General features: G+C 35.7%; 1 long non-coding RNA gene across 1 annotated transcript in view; it reads left to right on the forward strand.

Moving 5' to 3' along the window:
• The first annotated feature begins 439 nt into the window (after positions 1-439).
• LOC132366604 (uncharacterized) overlaps positions 440-22,231 on the forward strand; it is a 90,668-nt gene continuing 68,876 nt past the window's right edge. Inside the window, exons 1-2 of the long non-coding RNA XR_009503476.1 lie at positions 440-616; positions 4,081-4,147. This is a non-coding gene — a long non-coding RNA (uncharacterized LOC132366604). The remainder of the gene's footprint in view (positions 617-4,080; positions 4,148-22,231) is intronic.

The following is a 22,231-nucleotide window of genomic DNA, read 5'->3' on the forward strand; positions in this document are numbered from 1 at the left end:
CCTGACTAACTTCCAGAAAGTCATGTGGCAGCTCTGTTCCCTAGGGTTTAATCTGTAAAATCAGAGAACTGAACTCAGTGAATCTCTAACATTCTGTGACCTTACCTGGATATTGAGGCAAATAGAAATTTCAATATATTCCTCAAATTAATAAAAATATGTGCATATACCTTATAAGGGCATGCATTAACTAAAAATGCAAGTAATTCTTGACTTCTTTTTTAATCACAAATATCAGTGTCCATGATTTGACAGCTTGCTTATGAAAAAGTCCCTTACATGTTCCTTTTTCTGGTTTGCTAATTTTCCATTCTGTATTCCAAGGCAGGCCAATAATTGCAATGAAATCAGGTTAAACATTGATCTTCCACCCTGACATTGCATTAACTTTTCTAATAAACATCTTCACTGTGTCAACCAGCACTGTGTTTACATATTGAGCCCAGCAACCAATTGTCTTGCTTCTTTTAGATGCTTTTGAATTCTGGAAGGAATCTTATCTGAAAGACTAGAATCGTGCATCTGCCGTGACTTTCAATTTTGTATTTCAGATTAACTGCTCCTTTTCCTCCACGTTCTGAAGGCCTTCTAAGAAATTTCCTTCCCAGTTCATCTGGTAAGTGCCTGCTTTGGCTGTTACTCTTTAGTGAATTCATGTCTTTTCTCCTATGTTTCTTGTGCCGCCCTTGTTATCTGGAGTCAGGATTCTGAGCTCTGACCTCCCTCCTTGTCCTGCTGCCTAGGAGAATTGAAGGCAGACCCTCAGACCTCTAATATTCTAGATTTTTGAAGATCCAGCTTTGGCTGGGATGAGGCCAGGATTGGAGTGGAAATAAGCACTGAATTTTTTTTAATTTACAGCCTTCTGAAAATTAACTATTTCTGTTCAGATTCAGGGGCTGAGTAAAAGTATTAACCAGTAGATGTGCCTAAAGATCCCTGATCAAATACTCTATTTTTAATGTTGTGAAGAATACATGCTTAGGGAATACTTTTCCTAGCAAATTGAGCCAATGCTGCTTGCTTCACTAGAACTACAGGCAAAAGATGATTACCAGAGAGGCTGGGGAGAAATTGCCCCATGATGTGAAGCAAAGCCTTCATTCATGAATGATTTCTTGTCTCTGAATGTGGAAGAAATAGATCATAAAGTGTGGGGCTGGGATTCTAAAGAATATTTAATACCTCATTCCTGGAGATATGGTCTAAAATTTAAAGACTGTGATCACTGGTCAGGTGAGAAAAGATGCTCCAAGATTCCCCTTATTTTAATATTTATTTATTAATTTATTTATTTGGCTGCACCGTGTCCTGGTTGCGACATGCGGGATCTTCATTGCCGTGTGCAGGATCTTTTAGTTGCAGCATACGGGCTCTTAGTTGCAGCATGCAATATCTAGTTCCCTGACCAGGGATCGAACCCGGGCCCCCTGCATTGGAGTGCATAGTCTCAACCACTGGACCACCAGGGAAGTCCCTTCCCTTATTTTAACAAAAGTATCTAAGAATATCTGCCAATATCATGGATCTCTGGGAAAACATCCTATCCAGACCCACAGAATCAGATCAACCAACCACAAATCAGAGTAGCTATAATGAAAAATTCATTAGACTAACTCTCACCACTTGCCAAGAGGGTATTTACACCAGGCACTGTACTAAGTGCTTAACATATCTCATGTGTGATCCTCATAAAGCTCTGTCAGGTACACATGGTTATTCCTATTTTATGGACAGGAAAGAAAGACTCCGATGGACTAAATAACTTCTCCAAAGTCATACATCTACCACTCTTATCAGGATTAAGCCCAAATCTGCACGACTCCAAAAGTTCCTAGCCATTCTATGCTCCTGCAGAATAGCCACGCCAGTAGAGAGCAGAGGAGAATAGGGGTGCAGACACAGTGGGAGCCTTATCATTAGCGTCCCATATAGGCAGAGGTTCCTTATTCCAAGCGAGCTTTGCTCCTACCCTCATAGCACCTTGCATAGACTTATGTCAGTACTTGCAATTCATGGTATTGTGGTTTGTAATTTGGGGGCTGGAGAGAGAGAAAAATGAAAGAATGGATTTCTAAATATTGGCTCTCTCATTTTATTAGCTTGCCTTGAACAAGTTACTGAATCTCTCTCATCCTAATATTTTAACTACAAATGGGAATAAAACTACTTCTCAGTGTGTGCTTTTAAAAAGATAATAAAATCGAAGGACTTTAGACTAATCCCTTTGCACGTGTAGGCACTTCTTTAATGACCCCCTTCTTTCTTACATTTCAATCTTGCCCAATGTCCCATGACCTCTTCAGAGCAGGGACCATATAATATCCACATGCATGTCTCCAGATAAAATGCTTAGCACATAGTTGGTGCTCAGTGACTTAAAATGATTGGTATATATTGAGAATTAGTTTGTTTGCAACTCTAAGAGCTGTTGTAAAACTTTAGGTTTTAGTGTATATATTTATTGATTTTTTTAAAATATGCATTCTTCGCATTCTTCCTTATATATTATGGTCAGTCTCTTGGGCTCTCTAGAAGAGAGCGTTTTCCAGCTTTCTTTGAGTCTCAAGTCAAGAGAATTAGAACACCCCATAAAAATAACACAGGCATCTCTGACAAAGGACCTGCTTCTGCCAATAGGTTGATTTTGCATTTCACAACTAATTTCACATATCAGTTTATACTAAATCATTTATTCATCCATTCATTCACTAAACACCCATCCATTGATGTCTATATCATCCTAGTGATAACAATGTAAATAGGACTAATCTCTGCCCTGGAAATGTTTATAATTTAGTGATATGAAACACATATGAACAAATCATTTAAAATTGAGTATAGTAATTTCTACAACATATATGAAAAAAGGATTATGAGAGAAAAGGGCACATGGTAACACCTTCAAACTTTGTTTCACTTCTGTTACTGAAAGTTACTTTTTCATCCCAGAATTACATTTCTATTCTTCCCCCTGCCCCCATATTTTTCAGTAAACTTTTGATAATCTTCTATTTTTAAAATAACTTATATGTTATTTTAAGGATTTTTTCCCTTCTTTTTGTGCTTTTTCTCTTTAAATAACATAGAAAATTTGGCTTTTTATCAAGTATCACTAAACTCTTCTATTTTTCTTTGCACATTAGGTATGCAACTGCACTGTGAAGAGATGCTTTCCAAAATTGTGTCTCCTTTACTTTCAAATACCTAAAATGAAAAAATCTGTATCCTGTATGAGGATATTTTATTTAACTAGGATACATATATTAGTCAGGTATTTATCTTAAATTCCCTTTGCCATCGTCAGCCTAATATGTTTACTTCTATACTGGACTTTACCAGTTTCACACACTGGTCAACTATTTCCATCACATATATATTTATATATCAACTGCTGCATAGAAACTTACCCCAAAACTTAGGGACTTAACATTCTCTCACCATTCTGTGAGTAGATTGGACTCAGTTGGATGGTTTATCCACGTGACGTCAACTAGGGCTATAGTCATATGGGGGCTTGAATGGGCTACAATATCCAAGGTTGCTCCCTCACATGGCTGGCAGCTGTTGCTAGCTGTTGGCTGAGAACTGCTGGCAAGTAGATCTCTTAAGTTTTCCTCCATATGACCTCTCAATGTGTCTGGTTTCTGAAAGGGAGTACCCTAACTGTGACATTTCAAGGGTAGAGAAGCAGAAACTGATGGTCTCTTAATGCCTCCTTTTCTGCACTCTGTTGATCAAAAGCCATCCCAGATTCAAGGGGTGGAGAAATAAATGCTCCTCTTAACATGATATGTGGTTCATGGAGAGGAGGGAGTGGTTGGTCATTTTAAGATTGACTGTTATATCTATATACTAGTTAGCTTCTAGTATTTTCTTCAAAAATGATTCCCTTCTCCATTTTCCTTCTGTACATTTTCCTTCTATATGTGAGAATTTAAAATCAGTGATCTCTTTCTCTGTACTAACCTAAACATATAGTTGATTGTGTTTGTTTTATGTCTTTGATGAATATATTATGTTTTACATTTAGAATTCTAAGCTCTAACTCCCTCTTTATCTTCTGCTCTGGAATTAAAGAGAAGCCTTCAGACCTGAAATATACCAAAGGCTGCAATGTATGGGAGGTGGACGGTGAGATTTTCTTGTAAGTATTACTTTTCTTTTTCAGTTCATATATTTTGAATTCTTAAAAAAATGGATATAAAATGCTTTATTACATTTCTATTATAGTCTCAATTGTAAAAATAAATACCCAAACTCTAACAAATTTGGCTAAGTAAAATATTATATAACACTAATGCACAGGAGGTGAGGAGAAGGAGTACATTCTGGACTTCCCTTCTCTTTAACTGTTTTGAAGGAGAACACTGACTGAAAGTCTGAGTGACCCAAGCATGGACTTCATTGGAGTAAACCAGTAAGCAAGATGTATAAAAAATGCTATCAAGATAATCAGATAAAATTATTAAAGAGGAAAGAAGATATTTTGTATCTCATTTGCACAGAGAAACATCTTAAATAAGCCCTCTGAAGCCTGAGAACCCCTAGGTGAGGAGAATATGCATTATTCCAGATCAGAACTAAAGATTCAAGCAAGGAGGATGACCTCATGTGGCTTTCCTGTCTAGAGATATGTAAAAACAAATGTTACAACTATGAATTTGACATTAATCATGGGGAAATTTAACAAATGAAAATTACACATTACTGATGGATCTCTTTGTAAAACTTGTTGGATTTCCATGCCATTTTTTCATTCACTGATCATACGGTAAGGATACTGGGTCATTAATTATAGGCATACACAACAAGAGGTGTTTCTACTGTGTAAGTTCTTTCATGCTTTTTTTTTTTTTTTTCCTAATGGGTAAATTATACCTGGATATTATTTAAATTGAAAATCTGTATTAGTGTATTGAAGCAACATTATGTCTGTTACCAGTATGGTAGTTATAATTAGAATTTTGTTACAAGTGGACAAGAAGGAAATATACATTATCATTATATTTAGACATGCAACCTATACAATAAGAAAGACAGTGATGATGGTAACTACATACTTCTTAGCATTGATTTCTTATTTGCTGCAAGGAGGGAAATCTAGAGGGGACTTAGAGATGGAAGCTGGGAGATAAGAAGCCCACACAGTAAGAGATGAGAGCTTGATATGAGGAGACTGGTCATTCAGCATTTGCTTTTACTAGACTATTTTAGAAGACATGATGATACTACTGGTGGGAACAAATATAGCATAGTAATTTAGGGCACTGGTTCTGAAGACTACCAAATCACTTACTAACTCTCAATGTCTCTTTGAATGTCTATAAGATGGAGATAAAAATTCGGACCTCAAATTTTACATGATGTAAGGCGTATGAACAAAAATTGCCAAGATGTTTGCTATTTTTAAATAAGAACTGTAGAATCACAAATGTTTCTGTGTAACATATCAACTTTAAAGAGAGAAAATCTTGAAAGAAGCCAGAGGAGAGGAAGAAAAATAAACCTTCCTTACAAAGGAACAAGAGTAAGAATATATAGCAAATTACTTCAGAAACCATGCAGGCAAGAAGAGAGTGGGGTAAATTTTTTTTTAATTTAAAATGTTGAAAGAAAAAAATCACTAACCTAAAATTCTATATCCAGTAAACTTATTTCCCAAAAGTGAAGGAAAAGTAACATCTTTCCCAAACAAACAAAAATTGAGGTAATTCCTCTCCAGCAGAAGAATAGTGCTTACCTCATATTGTATGGGAACCTGAGGGAGTTGACATGTATTGGAAGATGTGTTAGAAGACTATTTTAGGAGAAAGAGAGTGATATAGGCAAGAATCTCAACTCTACATAAAGAAAGGATAAAAGTCAGAGAAGAAATAATGAAGGTAAAATAATTTTTTTTCTCAATTGAGCTACAAAAAACTTTATTAAAGTAATAACAGTAATAATGTTTTGGGTAATTATAGCCTGTAAATAAATAAAAACAGCAATATCACAAGGAATGGGAGGGAGGAACTGTGAATACCCTAAGTTACTCGTACTATACTTGAAACAGTAGTGTTATTTGAAAGTGGAATTAGATTGGTTAAAAACCAATATACAGATATGCTAATAGAGGAGAGAAAATGGAATCATATATAATGCTCAATTAAAACAAGAAAAAGGCAGAAAAAGAGAGGAAAAGAAGAAAAAAAGAATGAATGTAACAAATAGAAAACAATTATAATCATGGCAAATATTTATGCAACTATATCAGTATTACTTTAAATGTGAATGGTCTAATAACACCAATTAGAAGACAGGTTTAGAATATATAAAAAATAACCTATTTACCATCACATCAAAAAGAATAAAATACATAGGAATAAGGCTACCTAAGAAGGCAAAAGACCTATACTCAGAAAACTATAAGGTACTGATAAAAGAATAAAAGATGACACAAATGGAGAGATATACCATATTCTTGGATTGAACTATAATCTACAGATTATATCTGTAGAACTATAATCTACAGATTCAATGCAATCCCTATCAAATTACCAATGGCATTTTTCACAGAATTAGAACAAAAATTTTTTACAATTTATGGAAACACAAAAGACCATGAATGGCCAAAGCTATCTTGAGAAAGAAAAACAGCTGGAGGATTCAGGCTCCCTGACTTCAGACTATACTACAAAGCTACAGACATCAAAACAGTATGGTACTGGAACAAAAAAAAACAGAAATATAGATCAGGGGAACAGGATAGAAAGCCCAGAGATAAACCCATGAACTATGGTCACCTAATCTATGATAAAAGAGGCAAGAATATACAACTGAGAAAAGACAGTCTCTTCAATAAGTGATTCTGGGAAAACTGGACAGCTACATGTAAATGAATGAAATTAGAAGATTCCCTGACATCATACACAAAAATAAACTCAAAATGGATTAAAGACCTAAATGTAAGACCGGATACTGTAAAACTCTTAGAGGAAAACATAGGCAGAACACACTTTGACATAAATCACAGCAAGATCTATATCCAGTAAACTTATTTTCCAAAAAAAAGGAAAAACAAAAATAAACAAATGGAACCTAATTAAACTCAAAAGTTTTTGCACAGCAAAGGAGACCATAAACAAAACAAAAGGACAACCCTTGGAATGGGAGAAAATATTTGCAAATGAAGCAACCGACCAGGGATTAATCTCCAAAATATACAAACAGCTCATGCAGCTCGATATAAAAAAAACAAACAAACAACCCAATCCAAAAATGGACAGGAGATCTAAATAGACATTTCTCCAAAGACATACAGATGGCCAAAAAGCACATGAAAAGATGCTCAACATCACTAATTATCAGAGAAATACAAGTCAAAACTACAATGTGGTTATCACCTCACACAGGTCCGAATGGCTATTATCAAAATATCTACAAACAATAAATGTGGGAGAGGGTGTGGAGAAAAAGGAACACTCTTGCACTGTTGGTGGGAATGTAAATTGATACAGCCACTATGGAGAACAGTATGGAGGTTCCTTAAAAAACTAAAGATAGAGCTAGCATTTGATCCAGCAATTTCACTCTTGGGCATATATCCAGAGAAAACCATAATTTGAAAAGATACATGCACCCCAATGTTCATTGCAGCACTATTTACAATAGCCAGGACATGGAAGCAACCTAAATGTCCACCAACAGAGGAATGGATAAAGAAGATGTGGTACATATATACAATGGAATATTACTCAGCAATAAAAAAGAATGAAATAATGCCATTTGCAGCAACATGGATGGACATAGAGATTCTCATACTAAGTGAAGTAACTCAGACAGAGAAAGACAAATATGATATTGCTTATATGTGGAATCTAAAAAAAAAAGAAAGGTACAAATGAACTTATCTACAAAGCAGAAATAGAGTTACACATGTAGAAAACAAACTTATGTTTACCAGGGGATAAGGGGAGGGAGGGATAAATTGGGAGATTGGGATTGACATATACACACTACTATATATAAAATAGATAACTAATAAGGATCAACTATATAGCACAGGGAAGTCTACTCAAATCTCTGTAATGACCTATATGGGAAAAGAATCTAAAGAAAGAGTTGATATATGTATATGTATAACTGATTCACTTTGCTGTACAGCGGAAACTAACACAACATTGTAAATCAACTATACTCCAATTAAAAAAAAAAAGTCCCACCTGTATGTCTTTACAAGAAACACGCTTTAAATATAAGCACTCATGTAAATTAAAAGGAATGAAGAATGATACATCATCTTAACACTACTAAAGAGAAAGCTGGAGTATCTGTTTTAATTTCAGACAAAGCAAATCTCAGAGCAAGAAAAGTTATCAAGGATAAAGAGGAACACTACATACCGATAAAAGGATCATCTCCAAGAAGATATAACAATTTTTACTGTGTATGCACCTAACAACAGAACATCAAAATATGAGGGAAAACTAATAGAACTGAAAGTAGAAATACACAAATCCACTATTGTAATTGGAGACTTCATCACCTCTCAGTAATTGATAAGATACCACAGGCAGAGAAACCAATAAGAACACTGTTGATCTAAACAACACTATCAGTAAATTTGATCTAACTGACATTCATAGAAAACTCTACCCAGTAAGAGCAGAATACACATTTTTGTCAAGCTCACATGGATCAGTAAGATAGACCACAGTCTAGGCCGTGAAATGCACCTTATTAAAGTTAAAGGCATAAGACTCATACAAAGTATGTTCTCAGATGACAATAGAATTATAAATCAATAACAAAAAAATCCTCAAACATTGGAGATTAAATAAACATATTTCTAAATAACACATGGATAAGAAAATCTCTAGAGGAATTAAAAAACATTTTGAACTAAATGAAAATAAAAAATACAACTTATCAAAATGTATGGGATTCAGTGAAAGTAATGTTTAGAGGGAAATTTATAACATCAAATGCATATATCAGAAAAGAAGAATGATTTAAAATCAATAATATAAACTTTCACATTAGAAAACTAGAGAAAGAAGAGAAATTTAACCTAAGGCAAGCATCAGAAACCATAAAAAAAAAAAAAAACTATTGAAATATTAAAGAAAAACATTAGATAAAACCAATCAACCCCAAATCTGAAAAGGTTAATAGAATTGATAAAACTCTAGCCAGGCTAACAAAGAAAAAAGGAGAAAAGATGCAAATTATCACTATTAGAAATGAAAGAGAAATCACTAGTGATCTCATGGACAATAAAAGGATAACATGAATATTATGAACAATTCTATGCCCATAAATTTAATAACTTAATGAAATGAACTAATTCCTTGACAACACAAACTACCAAAACCCACACAAGAAAAAGCAAATAATATAAATATTTCTATTAAGTAAATTGAATAGTTAAAAATATTTCAAAAAAGATAACACCAGTCCTAGATTGTTTCACTGGTGAGCTGTAATAAACATTTAAGGAGGAAATGATTCCAATTCTCCACAATCTTTTCAAGAAAATAGAAGGAGAGCAAACATTTCCTAAATCATTCTGTGAGGCCAACATTACCCTAATACCAAAACCAGATAAACACATTATAAGAAAGGAAAACCACAGAATGATATCTCTCATGAACATAGATGCAAAAATCCTCAACAGAATGCTAGAAAATTGAATCCAACGATGTATAAAAAACTAAGTACTATGACCGAATGGGATTTATTTTAGGTATGCAAGGCTGGTTCAACACTCAAAAATCAGTCAGTACAATCCACTATATCAACAGGCTTAAGAAAAATCATATGATTATCTTAATTGTTGCAGAAAAAGCATTTGACAAAATCTAACATCCATTCATGATTAAAAAAACCCTCCGCAAACTGGAAAAAGAGAGGAACTTTCTCAGTTTGATAAAGACCATTTATAGAAAAACTAGTATCGTACTTAAAGGTGAAAAACTGGATGCCTTCCCACTGAGATCAGGAACAAGACAAAGCTGTCCTTTCTCACTACTCCTAGTCAACATTGTAGTGGAAGTTGCAACTGGTGCAATAAGATAAGAAAGTGAAATAAAGATTTATAGATTGAAAAGTATGTAATAAAATTGTCTTTGTTCATAGATGGCATAATTGTCTATGTAGAAAGTCTCAAAGAATCTACAAAAAAATTCCTGGAATTAATGAGTATAGAAAGGTCACAGGATACATGGTCAAGATACAAAAGTTAATTGCTTTTCTATATTCTAAAAATGAACATTTAAAATTATATATATGAAAGAAAGTACTAATTACTAGTATCAGGAACAAATAGATGGATTTCTTTTACAGATTTTATTATAAAAGATAGAAACATGCAATAAACAACTTTGTTCTATATCTATTCAACAAATTGAAATTGAAACTAAAATCTTCCAATAATATCAAAGAACTGTAAGAATCAGACAAATTTATAGTGATTTCTTTCAAATATTTTAAGAAAAATAACAACTATCCATACAGGCTAGTCCAGAGAAATAAAAATTAAAAAAAAAAAAACAGTTCACAAGTCACTTTTTAAGGCTGATGAAATCTTGATACCAAATGATTAGTTCATTTTTAAGAATGAAAATTTACAAACCAATATCTTTCATGAACAATGCAAAACCTGAAAAAAAATGAGCAAATCAAATTCAAATATATATTAAAATATTATATTACAACAGTTATATTTATTCCAAAAAGCAAGGTTGTTTTAGCATTCTAAAATTAAAATAATTAACTGCATTAACAGAATAAAGAAGAAAACTCATATGATAGCAGCAATAGCAGCAAAAGAAGCATTTGAAATAATTAAACACCAAAATTAAAATACGTCAGAAAACTATAATTAGAAGAAAACTTACTTATGTGATACAGAGTATTTATAAAATTATATCTACAGCAAACCTTGTATTAATGCTATATAGTATTAAAAGTTTTCCCCCTGAGACTAGGATGAGATAACATGTACACTATCACCCCTTATATTCTCCTCATGTTGAAGGTCCCTACTAGTATAATAAAGGCAAAAACAAAACAAGAGAAAAAAGGGAGGGAGGGAGGGAAGAAGGAAAGAAAGGAAATGCTCAAGAATGGAAAATGAAGAAATAAAACTCATTCACAGTTTACATGATAGTACATTTAGAAAATCTAAAATGATATATAGCTAAATGATTAAATAAGAGACTTTAGCAATGCCTTTGCACAGAAGGACAATATAAAAAAATCAAAGGTATTCATATGTACTGTACCACCAGTTAGAAAATGAAACTAAAAATTGACATTTGAAATAGTATCAAAAACTCAAACAACAAAGAAATAGGACAAAATATGTAAAATTTCTCAACACATTAATCAATAAAATATTGTGAGAAGTATTAAAATGACCTAGAAAACTGAGAGGTTATGTCAAGGTTTTGGATTGGAAGACAGTATTTATAGGTTTCAATTTTCTGCAAACTGATTTCCCTATTTTATGCAAACCTGTACAAATTCCAACAGATACTTTGTTTTTGTAAAAATGGACAATCAGTTTTAATGTTAGTGGAAATGTAAAGAGCCACAAATAGCCAAATTTTGAAGAACAAAGTTCGAAGGCTTACACTGCTACCTTAATTGAAGGAATGTGGTATTGACATTTAGACAATTAAACCAATGGAGCAAAAAAAAATCCAGAAACAGATTTTCACCTACACCAACACTTGACTAGGGCAAAGATGACACAGCACTGTGGAGAAAGGATGGACTCTTCAATAAATAATTCTGGGTTACCTGCATGTTCAGAAGAAAAAATGATTCTTGCACAATTCACACCACCCACAAAAATCACTTCTAGTTGGATTATAGATATAAATTTATGAGAGAAAATATAGCTTTTGGAAGATAAGAAAATAGCTTTATAATTTATTAGAAGCCAAAGATTTCTTTGACAGAACACAAAATGTAGTATTAGAAAATTATTGATAAATTGTATTACATTAGAATTTTATGGATTACATAAAATTATTTTAAAAATTACATAAAAATTAAAAAGCTCAGTTCATTAAAGACACTATTCCTTCAAAGGCAAGTAAATAAGGGGGAGAAAATATTTGCAATACATACAACTGATAAAGGATTTATGTCAAGAATATTTTTTAAAACCTTACAAATTAATAAGAAAAGGACAACACAGTAAAAAGAAATAGGCAAGACGTGAAGAGTCCTCTCATTAAATAAGTTATTGAAATGTCTGTTAATCCCATAAGAAGGTGTTCTGCCTCATTAGTCATGAGGAAAATACAATTTAAAGCCACAATGTATTGATGATGTTCTGTTTATTGATGTGGATGGTGATTACAAATGTGTGTTCATTTTGTGAAAATTCATCAAACTGTACATTTATGATTTGTGCACTTTTATATGTATATCATATTTCAATAGAAATGTTTCTTTCTATGAGAGATAAGTGGATGTGGTAATAAGGGGAATTTGGCTGGTAGAAGGCAGAAGAAAAAAGTCTGAATGGTACTTAACCTCATATTTTCCACACTATTCCCTTTTCTCATCCTTACTCTTTTCTCTTTAACACACAGTCTATATTGGCAGTGCTTCAGTAGAAGTGTCAGCTATGGCAATTAAGATCAGGATTAAAGAAGCAGAATGGAGTTTACTTCCCCCTCCCCACCCATTTCCTCACATTTTAATTCTATGTTCCCTTCTGCATAATTAATACTACAGCAGAAGGAGTTGGAGGATTACAAGTGGGAGCTTAAAGTGGAAGCACCAAACTTTTCTTTTATTCTATCCAAACCTCATCAATTATTCTTGCTGCTAGATGAACACTGGGAAAGATAAGAAGCAGGATTTTGGTTTGGGGAGTCACAGGCCGTTACAGGATCCATTGACGTGAAGGGGAAAAGTTAGAAAATACCTGGTAGTGGCAGTAAGGAAATGAAACACCTGCGGACACATCTGTGTTGTACGAAATGGAAACAGGATAGCCCAACAGTGAAGATCATGGGCACCGGAGAAAAATAGACTGGTGTGTGAATTCTGCCTCACACATTTACTATGTGATTTTGGACAAGTTACTTATTCTCCCTAAGCCTCAGTTTTCTCATCTGTAGTTTGTATAAAATACCAATGCCTATTTCATAAGATTGTTGTGATGGTCAAATAAAAATTATTCACAGAAAATGCTTAATGGTGCCTGTTGCAGAATAGGCATTCAGTACATGTTAACTAGGATGATGATGATATTGGTGTTTTAGAAACCTGCATCAACAGTCTTCCATTTTATGACCTTTTAAAGTTAGCTTAGCTCTAAGGCCAGCAATGTCTTCTTGGTTAAAGATAACTCAGTCTCATCTAATAGAGGTCTCTTCAGCAGAACTATACATTCATGAGGTTCATAAAGTATGACCTGTTCTAGGTATCCAGTAATAAGACAATTCCACTGATGGTAACTAATATTTCACCATTTAACACATCAAAGGCTTTATCAAAAGCCTGCCCTGATTCCTTGCATCATTGATATGCTGTAGTACTTCTTCTGTAGTACTTCTTCTAAACTTTAATTTCTTAGGCAACTAGTATTGAGCACCTATTATCTACCAGGTACTCTATTAAGCCTTGATAATTCAGAGTTAAAAGATAAATTCGGTGTTCTCTGATAAGACAGATAAACTAAGACATGAATGCAATATTGGATGATAATGTCTTATGACAGACAAAAGTACACAGGAAGAATATCCAAAATCAACTAGCTGAATTGGGCAGAAGAATATTAAAGAAGGATGCCTGGAAAATGTGATGGCCAAGCTGAGTTTTAACAGATGAACAGGAATTAGCCAAACTAGAACAAGGGGAGAGATCTTTCTAGGGAGCTTGTGTGGAGGCAAAGTGGCATGAGAGAACAGGTTGCATCTGGGAAACGCAAGTATTTCAACAAAGCCACCTACTTGCATTTTGAATAATGGATGCTTAAATTTTTTCAAATTTAATATTTTACATCCAAAGTATGATATGTCCATTTGTAGAGTTAAAACTGCATATGCTCTTATTGACCCATCATCAATAAAAGAGAGAATTGATAGCGCATACATGATTTATCAGACCAACCAAATTCCATTGTGAACAGGAAGCGGAATGTTTTTAAACCTTACTTTTGCATTTTGCCTGGTAACCACACTCCTAATCAGTTGAAATATCCTGGGAGACTAGGTGAGGAATATTTAGATTGCACTTTAGGAAATGCAGCAATTAGCTCTTAGGCCCAGTCTGTCAAAGTGGTATCATATATATAACTTTTAATTCTGTCCCCCACAAAAATGATACCACTGGGAGGGAGAGTTAAGGAGCAGACCTAGGGCCAAGTTATTTCTGTCATTATTTTGTTCTGTGACTCTGATGCATTTTCAGAAAGAACAAAACGAAATTTCATCCTGGGAAACTTTTAGTGATTTTAGGTACAAAAACCATAGACTACAGCCTGTTTTATCCTATGCATTCAAGGATTCTGTGAAACCCACCCAGAAAATAATAAACTTTATTCCATTCAAACACCATTCAGCTGGAGTAATTGTTACCTGTTTTTCAAATCTAAGCACCTGAATCCTAAGTGTAATTTTTAGTGTGAGTTTATGCAATTTAAAAACTCTCCTTATACATACCTACTTTTTAAACCCTTTTTTTAATCAGGATTTTTTTCTTAAATCCTCAAAATTACATGAGAATGAATAATTCCACAACACAAAATACAAATTATAAAAACTACATACAACTTATTAGGAGTGATAGATTTCCAAAAATTAATTGGCTGTATTTTCAAGAACTAGGAATAGTATGCAGAGTGATTCTGCATTAACTTCCAGGCCATCCACATTAGGGAACTGTATTCTAAACCAGTTTTGTCTGAATGTTTACATTCTGAGTCTATATGTGTGTACCATGCCAATCTATAGTGAACGTTGCCTAATTTCAGTCTCTCTGGCAGAAAGATCTCAAACTTCAGATTTCACCAACAGTATTTCTATAGTTCTGTGCCTGGTCCATGTCATCCTGAAATGTAAGGTGTACTTTATTTCAATATGCTCTGCAAAATGCCAACCATAGCTGCTTATTTCCTGGGGATGACATCTCTTGTGCATTTTCTAATCTGCTCTATGGCGTTGAGTATGTGTTCACATAAGCACCTGGATTTTTGGCAGAGAGACGGTACCAGATTGGCAATATAGCACCTGAAAATAGCTCCTCACTGTCAAAAATTTTGGATTCCATGATGCTTCGTCTGTAACACTATCAAAGATACACTTTCACTACCATCTCTTCTTACTCCAAACTCTACCATGTAATAGTTCAAAAGTTTAATGTCTCAACTTTCATGCCTGCTCAGCAGAATTCACTACACCTGTATAAACTCTGTATTTACTAATCGAAGATAAAACAGTTAAAATACCATATCTCAGAAGAAAATTACATAAACCAATAATAACTTGTAATTTGCAAAGTTGCTCAAATTAGAAGAAATAAAATAGGTATGTTATAAATCAAATATGTCATTTTGTATAGTTTACTTCGGCAAATTTGAGAAATATGAATGTACGTGAATAAGGATGCTGATTTTTTTATTCCATTAGCAAAATCTGTGACTTATATTATCCTTGCCCTAATCTACATTTGGACCATCAAAACATACTTCTGATCTGATCACACACCCTACTGAGGACAGATGGAGACAATGATATTTTTATGAGTTTGTAGACAGAGAAAGGAAGGTGTTTGTTTTATTTTGTTTTAAAATGGAAAGGAGGCCTTTTAACACTGCAAATCCCTTCAGCCCAGTGAGGATAATTTGCATTGTTTACTTTTATTGGCCTCATCAATAGACCCAACTGTATTTCTGTTTAGCCCCTTTATTTTTCTTACTCACTTTCACCTTCCTGATCCGGTCCTTACTGATTTCATTTAGGTTTTTAACAATTACCTTATCTCTGTGATTAAAAAACTAATAAGAATTTCTAAGTGAAAACTGTATAGTGTTAAAATCAATTATTAAAAAGATATACAATTAACATTTGTATCTCCAGTAAGACAATTTTAAGTATGCACGATGATAGCTGTGATCTACATAACCAAATCATAAGATTCATCACTTTAAGGCCCTCTGCAAAATGCAAATGTATCAACAGTTTACTTATATGTTCTCTATTTTTCTATGATTCTGTTTTTGGGGGATACATACTTCATACTGCTTAAATCCTGCATGTGTGGACATAAACCAGAATAAAAGGAGGGAATGGCTATAACTTTAGATAGCTGATCCTTTAGTCTAGAGCAAAAGGCCACTTTCATGTCTTTTCACTAAGGGAGCAAGAGCTAGTCCACGAAAACTGCTCCGTAGCCATCCTCCCACCCTGAGCATGAAATACTAAGGTAGGTTCAGGGAATGATCAGAACATGTCATTATTTTGCTTTCAAATCACAAATTTTGCCACTTTATAGCCACAGAGGCAATCAGTACAGCTGAGCATAACTTCAGGAAGGCTGGCATAAAGCATTTAAAAAATCACTTTCTAGTCTGTATTAAATTCTATGAGAACACTTATGAAGAAACTGGAAGTAACTTTCCATCCTTCCTCAAGAACTGGCTCATGAGAAAAGGTAAAATATACAACTTGGGGCGTTCTAAAAATCTTTATACTCTGGCCAAACAATAAATAAATCACCTTCCTGCTAATATAATTTTCACTTTAGGGTTTCTTTAACTCTTTAGAGCCTCTTATTAACAGCACACTTTCTTCAGTTTTCTTTTTTCTTAATTTTCCATGACTAGTGTGTTTATTATCTTAATTTTCTATGACTAGTCTGCTTATTCTAACTCCAAGTTTATAGAACAAACCAACAAAAGTCTTGGGATAAATCTCTGAAACAAGGCCCTCTTTACACTAGGGACCAAGTCTCTCTGACTAATTTTGGGATTACTGATGGCCACATACCCACTTCTCTATCCAACCCCAGCTCTTGGTCTTTCCAGTCCTACACACAGGCATGTGCACACCCTGGCCTGCTTGTTTAAGCTCCATTCACACCTATGGCAACAGTTACTTCAAGGCCAAGGGGTGTGGTGCACACTGGACCAGTTCTTGAAGAAAGGGGTCCCATGGGACCTGGAAGATGGCTTGGGCAACTTGAGCATAAAAGTCCAGGGTCCTATGTAGTGAAATGTGATCAAGAAAGCAGTGCTCACAGCAAAGGAAACCATAAACAAAATGAAAAGACAACCTATGGAATGGGAGAAAATATTTGCAAACAGTGCAATGGACAAGGGCTTAATTTCCAAAATATACAAACAGCTCATGCAACTGAACAACAACAAACAAACAACCCAATTGAAAACTGGGCAGAAGACCTAAGTAGACATTTCTCCAAAGAAGACATACAGGCCAACAGGCACATGAAAAGATGCTCAACATCGCTAATTATCAGAGAAATGCAAATCAAAACTACAATGATGTACCACCTCACACAGGTCAGAATGGCCATCATTAAAAAGTCTACAAATAACAAGTGCTGGAGAGGGTGTGGAGAAAAGGGAACCCTCCTACGCTGTTGGTGGGAATGTGAGTTGGTGCAGCCACTGTGGAAAACAGTATGGAGATTCCTCAGAAAACTAAAAATAGAATTACCATATCATCCCACTCCTGGGCATATATCCAGACAAAACTATAATTCAAAAAGATACATGCACCCCTATGTTCATGGCAGCACTATTCACAATGGCCAAGACATGGAAACAACTAAATGTCCATCAATAGAGGAATGGATAAAGAAGATGTGGTACATATATAATGGAATATTACTCGGCCATAAAAATGAACAAAATAATGCCATTTGCAGCAACATGGATGGACCTAGAGATTATCATACTAAGTGAAGTAAGTCAGAGAAAGACAGATACCATATGATATCACTTATATGTGGAGTCTAAACTATGACACAAATGAGCCTATCTATGAAACAGAAACAGACACACGGACATAGAGAACAGACGTGGTTGCCAAGGGGGAGGAGGAGGGGGGAAGGTTGTGGGGGGGGGGTTTGGAGTGGGAGGTTGGTGTTAGCAGATGTAAGCTTCTATATATAGAATGGATTACAACGTCCTACTGTATAGCACAGGGGACTATATTCAATATCCCATGATAAATCATAATGGAAAAGAATATTAAAAAAAGAATGTAGATATATGTATAACGGAATCACTTTGCTGTACAGCAGAAATTAACACATTGTAAATCAACTATACTTCAATAAAAAAAAAAAAAGAAAGTGAAAATACACACAAAGAAAGCTGTGCTCAGGAGTGAGTGAGCACATCCCCTTGACCTCATGCACTCTGATCCCATCGATGAGGTCAGCAGAGAGGCAGGGTAAGGACCTCTAAGTGCAGGGCTCAGAGCTGGGCCCAGTGTCCCAGATCACAAGGTAATACTGGGGAGAAGCCTGATGGATACTCTACATGTTAGAGAATAATCAATATTATAAATAGGATTATTCCTAGCTATGAAGGACAACACTAGGCAGCCCATATTTAATTATAAATGTGGAGTCGGAAAGGCAAATATGCGTTTCATAAGCAATCATAAGCTAAAGAAAAAAAATTTAGTAAGACAGTCCAAGAAAAAAGTGATACTTTCATGACAATGAAGATGCTTTGAGAATTTTAAGCTAGTATTCACTCATTCTGTGACTATTTTGTAGGTTAACTATTATGTCTCAAATGCTGTACTAGGTGCTAGAGATAGAGCAATGAATGAATGTGACAAAGTTCCTGTCCTCATGCAGTTTTCATTCTAGTGGGAGAGACAAACATTAAAAATGTATTTAAAAAGCAATCATGTGTATTATTGAAGTAATTAGAAATATCGATAAGTTCAAAAAATAATCGGTGGAAGATGAGCATTCCAGGCAGGGACAAGTCAGTGCACAGGTTCTTTGGCGGGAAATGGCTTTTCATGTAACAGTAAGAGAGGAGGTTGGAGGCAAGTGTATTCAGTACCTTGGAGACTAAGGTTATGGGTTTTATTCCAGGAAGCATAAGAAGTCATTACACGATTTTAGGCAGGAAAGTTCCACCATGTGATTCACATTTTTGAGATGATGGCTCAGGCTGTGAGGGGAGAGTGGCAGGGAGACTGGAGGCTATAGTATCATCCGTGAGGGATGAGAGTCAAGAATGTCATCATAGAGAAGAGAGCACAACTATTTATTCAAGAGTCTTACTAAGACAACATAGCATGTTTTTGGATGTTGCCATTTGGGTACCAGATCTTAAAACTCCGCATGAGCATTTCAGAATTGTGTTCGTGCGCTGTTTGTGCGCGTAGAATGTGCTTGTAGGAAGAAAGGCCAAGAACAAGTTAGCCTTCCTTCTCAGCCTCTGCCACTATGGCTTGTCAGCTGGAGAAGTGACAGGATTAGAGGGGTAGGACGGAGTGAGCTGAGCGGATTTAAACCAAGCCTCTAGGTACAGAGTTTCTATGATCGCACTTTCAAACCCACCTAAAATAGTTGCGTTGGGACACAGATTTCAGCCAAATAAACAGACAAAGCTAGGATGAGAAGAACAGAACACAAGGTCAAATGTGCAAATGATTTCAGGTCTAGCTGATCCCAAGGTCCCTTAATTTTTTATGCTCCAACACCTGTTCCTCCCACCATCTCTTTTTATTCATTTTCCTGCCATTTTTTTCTGAATCTGTGATGTTACCTGTTCTAGCTTGGTCCAGCCTGGGTCACTGCTTCAATTTCACTGGACTCCAGCTATTTGCAAAGCACTATAGCTTTTCCATGAAATCCCTACCTGGGCCTTCTCTTTTCCTTTTCTTCAATTTGAATGCAGACATTTCTGTTAAACTGTTTGTTAATTCAATTAGAGGTAGTGAAAGAAGCCCAGGGAACAAACTACAAGCTGCCTTGTTTCAGCAAAGTCTCCTAATAGCGTTCTCAACTCTAGAAAACTGTCAGCTTCAACTGACGGTGCTACGAGGACACGTACAAAAGAGTAACGCTAGAGCAGCTGAGAATGTGACAGTGAAAAAATACACTATTTCCAGTCACTGAGAAAAATAATTATTAACGTGTACCCCATAGCCACTGTCGACAGTATTATGTACTATGGAGGATGCAGCAGTAAATGATCTGGTGTCTGCTCTCATCCCATTTGCCCTGAGAACACAGCCTCATTAATTCCAGAAGGCCCCATTAAAAAGGTGGCAATGCTCTGTAACCTTGTTTCCTCACCCATTAACCACAATGCCCTGACCACAAGATGGCCTTTTTCATGTAGGATTACATGACACCACTCTGACTTGCCCAAACATAGCTCGCGTAGTATAATAAGAAACCACTGGCTTTGGCCAAATGAGGCTTAGCCGTCTCCAGCCTGAGTGACACTCCTTCTTGTCACTAGGGAGTAATGATCTAGTTGGGGAACCAAAAAAAAAAAAAAAGTACTTACATGAAATACTCACTGAACAATTCCAGGCAACATAAAAATAAGATCTCTTTGTCCATTAATTTAGGCTACGAGAAGGACGTCTCAAGTGAACTCTTATTCTTTCTAGGCTCATCACACGCTGCTAATCAAGTTGAAACAGTTCAAAGACTGTTTCATTCCTTAGGTCAAGTCCCCATTTTTTTCCCTTGAGGAAAGTCTAGAAAGATGCTGTTAGTAAAGCTCTCAGGACAGCTGGAGACCAGACCTCCATTACTCATTGTGATGCTCTTCCAAACACAACCTTGATTCACCGTGGATAAGTGAACACAGAGGCAGCCAGCTTAGGGAGTGAAACTTTGAAATTAGATATGATCATTGCCAATAAATCTATTTTGGCAACTTAACCTCTAATATAACCCTCTCACAAAGACAGATGCTATAGATAGAGATGTAAAGAGAGGCATAGATATAGATGCATAGATATGGCTTAGATACAGATATAGTGCCTACCACACATACAAAGCTCTGAAGCTCCAACAGGGAATAGAAGAGGCACACTTCCTGCCCATTCTGTGAGGGGAAACCGGCATTAAGTAAATAAACATACAATTAAGTATATAATATTATGTGCCTTGAAGAAGAAATACAGGTGCTTTGAAAATGTATAACGGTGTTTTGATCTAGTCTTGGGGACCTGAATTAGCTGTTAGGATTGAGTTCCAGTACCGATGAATGAACTTCTCATCACTCACCTGGAATTCTTCTGCCTCTCTGCCTGGCAATGACTCCTCTAGCCTACACACTGGCTACAGAGGAGCTCTGCCGGGCTTCTGTAGGACTCTCACACTTCATCTTCTGAGCAACTGGGGGAGACTGGTCACCAGAGGGAATATAATCAGGACTGTCAGCCTCATACCTCACCTTATCAGTTTACCTGACTCAGCAGAAGCAGCCCACATCTCGCAAGTTATTCATCATTATAAGGACACTTGTCCCTCTCTGGCTGTGTACATTCCCTAAAATCTGACCCAGTCTTCCTCTCCTCTGCACCTCCCTAAATCCATGGCTGGCGCTTCCAGAACCGAGTCTGTCATCAGCTAAGCTCTGTATCTGCAGCCTCTGCTAAGCATTCACACTTCCGTACTCTCATTGAAACTTGACCCTCCCTAAGGTCACAGCTTCCTCTGAAGCTTTCTCAAGTGGCATCTCTTTTCTCTCCAACACCTCATGTCTTGCTGGGCCTTGCTCTTTATTGCTCATTCCTGGATGATCCCTGATAAAAACATGCTTACACACTTACACACACACACACACACACACACACACACACACTCCGAAAATCCCACCTCTCAGTTTATTCCACACGCTAATAGCACTTATATATTGATTACTCTTTGCCAGGCATTGATCTGATTTAATCCTTACAACAAAGCTGTGAGTTATGTGTATTGCTTTCCTTAGTTTACAGATGCATTTGAGGTAACTGGGATGTTAAGTTAGCCGTCCACAGTCAAAGAGCTAGAAAATGTGAGAGCCAGGATTTGAACACTGGCAGTTGGGCTCCAGAGTCCATTCTCTTAATAACTGGGTCATATTGCCTCCCATCACTTGGTGCCATTATCTTCTGTCTTTCCAGCCACTGCCTCTCATTCGGTGAAGATTTTAACTCTTAGCTCACTGTTTTTTTTTTTTTCCCTTGCATTATTAGTCCTGTCATCAGTCTTGCTGATTGCAATA

The sequence above is a fragment of the Balaenoptera ricei genome, chromosome 5 (genome assembly GCF_028023285.1).
Source record: "Balaenoptera ricei isolate mBalRic1 chromosome 5, mBalRic1.hap2, whole genome shotgun sequence".
NCBI classification, from domain to species: domain Eukaryota; kingdom Metazoa; phylum Chordata; class Mammalia; order Artiodactyla; family Balaenopteridae; genus Balaenoptera; species Balaenoptera ricei.